This window comes from Galeopterus variegatus, unplaced genomic scaffold (genome assembly GCF_000696425.1).
Source record: "Galeopterus variegatus unplaced genomic scaffold, G_variegatus-3.0.2 Scaffold978, whole genome shotgun sequence".
Taxonomy (NCBI): domain Eukaryota; kingdom Metazoa; phylum Chordata; class Mammalia; order Dermoptera; family Cynocephalidae; genus Galeopterus; species Galeopterus variegatus.
The window spans coordinates 127,824-133,261 of record NW_007727089.1 but is presented as its reverse complement, the minus strand read 5'-3'; the positions used below and the strand labels follow the sequence as shown (position 1 = coordinate 133,261).

Sequence of the window (5,438 nt, the reverse complement as noted above, 5' to 3'; positions counted from 1 at the left end):
GGACAACACACCCAGGCGTGCCATTCCACTAGTGACCTGGGCTGCATTCAAATGGTGAACAATATCCAATTAAACATGGCCAGTCTGGCAGTTTTGACAGTTGTCATCAATAGTCCAGATTTCATTACAGTTGACCAGAAATGCCATGTCATTTAGCAAGCGCCAAAATATTCGTCTAACGTGAATAACGTTGAGTACATTTGGTACATCGAGTGTGCAAAAGCAGCCTCTCCCCTTGCCCTAAAAGCCCACCTCAAGTCTGCCCTTTATACAGCTCTTTCTGATCAGATGGAAGCCCAGTGAGCATTTCCAACTGAGGACATTAAACACGGAAAGTCAAAACTCCTAGCCTTCAACCTGGGGAAGGAAGACATCACTGGGGAACATCAGGACTGTGTGAGGTGTGAGCCTTTGAGAGCTCATGATCGAGATACAAGTGACGGATTGAGCCCTACTGTGTCCCAGGCTCCCAGGCCACCTCCTCCACTCCTCTGCAGCTGTGTGGTTGCTGTCAACAGAGTCTCAGAGGCCCAGCGGTCAACGCTGATGTAATCCATAGCACTGGTTATGAGAGTCAGCACCATCAGATTGGGCAGTAGTTTGATCTCCGTCACCATTTGGTAATGTTCAGAATCACAGAGCTGGTGCACAGCAGGACTGGGATTTGAGCACTGTCCTCCCCTGGACACACCACTGTAATCCGGGAGTCCCAGTCTTCTGGACTCCTCAGGCAGATGGGAGCCCTTGAAGGGAGACGTGTTTGAAAAGGGGACTTTTTTTTTTTTGGACCTCTGAACTTTTACTGGTCTCCTGTTCCCCAAAGGGTATCCTGCTTCTGCTGCCTTGACACCTTAGAACTTTGCTGTCACTGGTCTCAGACGCCACTTTGTCATCCACCATCCTGCAGGTAGGCGGTGGTCTTTTGGATGGTCTGCATGGAGTTGCCACTGTCCAGGGTGTCACTGAGACTGAAGTCTTCCTGGTCTTTCAGCAGACAGGTGACAGGTGGCGATCTCAGCCTCCAGCTTGACCTTGATGTTCAGCACGGCCTCCTCCTGGGCCTAGCACTGTGCCTCTGCCCGGGTGCAGCAGGACCCCATTGAGCTGCTCTATCTGCATGGTGTAGCGGGTCTCTGCTCCCTCAGACTTCTCCACACTGGCCTCAGATTCTCATCCAGTCCAGGTCGATCTCCAAGGTCTGGACTGTGCGCCTCAGCCCTGTAAGCATCATCTCAGCAGGTCCAGTCTCGGTGGACTGCAAAGTGATCCCTGTGGTGCTCTCTTGAATCTGCTGGGACCAGTACTTGTCCAGCTTCTCTCAGTCCTTCTGAGCCAGTGGGTCATACTGGGCCCGATGTCTGCCAGGACCTTGCTGAGGTCTTAAGGTCAGGGGTATGCACCTCTATGGTTGACCCAGAGCTGGCAGTGTGGGCTTGTAGGCTTTTTGCTTCCTCCTCATGGTTTTCCTTCATGATGAGCAGCGTCTTCTTGAGAGCCTCAAGTTCTGTCTGTAGCTGCAGCCAGGTGACATTGATGTCATCAATGACTTTGCAGAGCCCATGGATGTCACTATTCACAGACTGGTGCATGGCCAGCTCCATCTCATACTTGACTCTAAAGTCATCAGCCACAAGACAGGCATAGTCCACAATTTGCAAAGATCTCAGCCCTCAGGTCCTCGATGGTCTTGAAGTAATGCCCCCAGCCTCTGAGCTGGGACCTCTTCTCTCCAGGTGTCCCCACATTTTGCTCTACAGCTTCCAGTGATCAATGTCCAGGCTCCTCACTCTTCCAGGCAGGAGGCCAGGCCATCATTCAGGTCTTGCATGGTCTCCTCACCCTGGATGTCCCCCATTCCTGCCAGACCCCCCTGCCATCCCCACAGTCAAGCTCCAGGACCCTCAGGCACCTGGAAGTAGGTGGAATGGGACACAAAGTGGCATCTGCATAGATGCTGGCTGTGCTGCTGGTGGCCAGACCCGGTGGCTTGTTGCCTGGATGGAGCTCAGGGACTGGCGGTCGGTGGAGAAGGAGGTGGAGCCAGTGGTGAAGCTCATGCTGTCCGGGGAGGAAGACAACAGGCCAGGACTCACGTTCGGACCACCTGGAGAGAGGCCTGTCAACCTTGAAAATCCTATTGGAAGAATTATTCCCTGACCTATGATCGTAAATGTGAGCAATATGTTCTCTCTGCATTAAAACTAAGATTGCATTGTACACAGACCCTGGCATGCTATGGGTGTGTATCATAGCTATTAGCAAGTGTGACAATAACGGGTTAAGTAATTTATAAGTGGAAAGGCACAAAACATAAATCCATGTAGGAGACACTCCCCATCTAAAGGGCTCAGGGAATAAGAACATGTTTGAAAACTGTACATGTAGTAGACAGGTACATATATATGTGCCTGTGTACAGCATTCAGACATGTTCTGACACACACACACCTTTGCATATGTCAGGTCAAGCTCTGAGGATCTGATGGTGACCCTCTATCTGGTCAGCACAGTCTTTTGGATTGAAAATCTGGGCTACCTCAAATTGAGTTCTGGAACCTGGTTGTATGAGTCCATTTCTGTGTTGCTATAACAGAACACCTGAGACTGGTTCACTTATAAAGAAAAGAGGTCTATTTTGCTCACAATTCTGGGACAGCTGCATCTGGCTTGGGCCTCAGGCTGCTTCCACTCATGGCAGAAGGCAGCAGGCCAGCCAGCAGGTGCAACATCATGTGGCGGGAGGAAGCGAGGGGAACGACAGGGCGGGGAGGTGCCAGGCTTCTTTTAACAACCAGCTCTGATGGGAACTAATCTGTTCCTGTGTGAGCCTCCTTCTGCCAATGGCATTAATCTATTCATGTGGGATCCACCCCATGACCCAACGCCTTCCAACACTGCCCCACGGGGGATCAGATTTCACCATGAGCTTCGGGGTACCCACCTTGTTCCTAAACAACCCTTCTCTTCTTCTGTCCACACTTTGCATTTCTTTGCCTTTGGTTTCTTCTGCCATTTTGGCAGAGCCGGTGGGCGATCTGCTCTGGTCAGAATCAGTGTGAACATGCTCAGCGCCCCGGCCGGGAGAGCCCTGGGTGTGGCCACACCTCCTCTGCCTGTCTCCACCTTGCAAGTGGTGTTTCTTCAGGTGTTTCAGCTGATGATCTCCTGTAATCCCTCCTGTGCTTCTAGTTTTTCACTTTGTCTTTTCTTGGGGCGTTTTCTCTCTAGCTTTGCTTTGACACAGAGTCCTGAACTTCAGGGCCCTTGGGGTGAACAGGACCTTGTTCAGGAAAGTACTATTAAGTAGCAAGTCAAACATGAAAGTACAAATAATGCCAGGCCCTTCCCACCAAGACCTGTTTAACAAGCCTGAAAATAAACAGCCCTCCAGGATGCAGGCCCGCGATGGTGTGCTCAGCTCCTCTGGGCCCTTCACCACGTCCCCTGTCAATGCCAAGGAGCATGACAGACGTGGGGGCTTCAGACGGCCTCCGTGTTGCCGTGGGTCCAGAGCTGGTCCTTCTGCAATGTCAGTGCGGTGACACTTGCTTGGGTCGAGCATTCAGACCTCCCAGCTGTACCTGAGATACGGAGTCAAGGCCATTTGATAGCAGGTTCTTGAGCCTCACAGAGCGACTTCCCTGATAGGGTCCCGTGTTCTGCCTGCGGGCTTCTGCTAGCCCATCTTGATGTTTTTTCTTTTTCTGTTGCTCCTGTCACGAAATCTATCATTAGATGGCTCTCAGGACCTCTGGGATGTCTTTGATGCTGCCCCTCTTTGCCCAGCCCCCCCGACACCCTAGACATGGACCTTGCACACCACCCAACCCACATTTTGGGGTAAGCCCTGTGTGCACACACTGTGGTTTGCTGGGTTCTCTGAGCTGAGAAATGACTGTTTCTTGTAGCCTTTCTCAGACAGAATCTGCAGATGAATCATCTTATTGATAAATTCTTCTGGAGGTGAAAGCTTCGTGGTGCTAACCCTGAGTCCACGCTGCTAAAAACATCAATGAATAAGAGAAGAAACCCCAAGTCTACTGAAGAGTGTTGCTAACTATCCCTTTTCCTGACCAGTTGGGCACCCTTTGTAGGATGTGCAGGTTACAAATGGGCCTAATTTTGCAGGAGAAAATGTTGCTGCTGCATTCTGGAGATGCCACTTTCTCTGGGGAGGTGGTCCCAGGGCCTTTGCATGTCAGAGGTAAGACTCCCACCTGCCCACACTGGGAGGCTGTGACAGAGAAAGAGGAACAGCTTTCTTGAGAGCAGGGATTGAGGGGAGCTTGAAAAGGGTGGGGGTGTGACAGAGGAACTTCAGGAGAGTCAGGCCCAATATCCAACCCCAGATTGTGGATGGGCTGGGCTGAGGCGGAACTCCCGCACTGTCACCCTCGACCCCAATCTGAGTCTGCACACAACATCCTTGTCCACGGTGGTAAGGGGCACGGTAGGGCGTGGGCACAGGAAGCCCAGCTGACGAGGGCAGGTTGGGAGAGGAACCCGATGGGCCAGGAGCAGGCTCGGCTGGAAGGAGAGTCAGCCTTGGGAAGGGTGTGGGAGGGCTCAGGCCATTCTTTCCAGCCCCAAAGCAGGTGGGCAGATTGGGGCTGCCCAGGCGGGGCCACCCGGACACGGACCTGGACTTGGAAGGGGATGGCCGGGGAAGGTGGGCCGTGAGAACACGTGCTTGCACACCCGCACTCGGACACACCCACACTGCACACTTCCATACGCTCCCACGAGTCACACAGTGACACACACACACAGCCCCTTCTGATGCCCTTAGTGCCATCCCATTGGACACCACCTTTGTCCCACGTCTTTTTGGAGCTGGAACAGTCTCCAGAGCAGACCACGCACAAAGTTCCCAGAACCCAGGGCCAGGGAGGGGTCTGCTGGCCTGTGGAGGGACCTCAGGCAAACCCCACCTCGGCTCTGCCCCGGGTGACAGGAGTTCAAAGCCTCACCAGGGGCTTCCACCGGCTCCAGCCTCCCAGCGTCCCCTCCCCCGCGGGTCCTGGAGTCCAAAGGCTCCTCCTTACAGGTCGAGGCCCTGCCTGGACACCACCTACCCCGCCACACCCCCCGAGGCGCTCACGGCTCTTCCTCTCTGGCCTGAGCTCCAGTCCAGGCCCCTCTCCTGGGACTGAGCCACAGCCCCGCCCGAGCCTCCATCCGGCGACCCCACGCGCAGCCGCAGCCTCGCGTGGACAGTTAAATTGAAATGCGGTGAAACTGAACAGAGAAGGACGTGGACTTCTCAGTCGCAGCAGCCACACTTCGAGTGCCCGCCAGCTCCGCGTGGCCGAGGACGCCGCGTGGGACCGCGCAAGATGTGACACCTGCCGGGGCCGCGCAACAGGAACCCGCGCGGGGCGGACCCTCCTGGCCCAGCCAAGGGTGCGGTGAGATCCCCGCCTCCCGCGAAGGGAGAGC

At 54.2% G+C, this 5,438-nt stretch overlaps 1 pseudogene; it reads right to left on the bottom strand.

The window, feature by feature from the left end:
* Nucleotides 1–419: 419 nt before the first annotated feature.
* LOC103591500 lies at nucleotides 420–2,087 on the bottom strand (annotated as a pseudogene).
* Nucleotides 2,088–5,438: the final 3,351 nt, after the last annotated feature.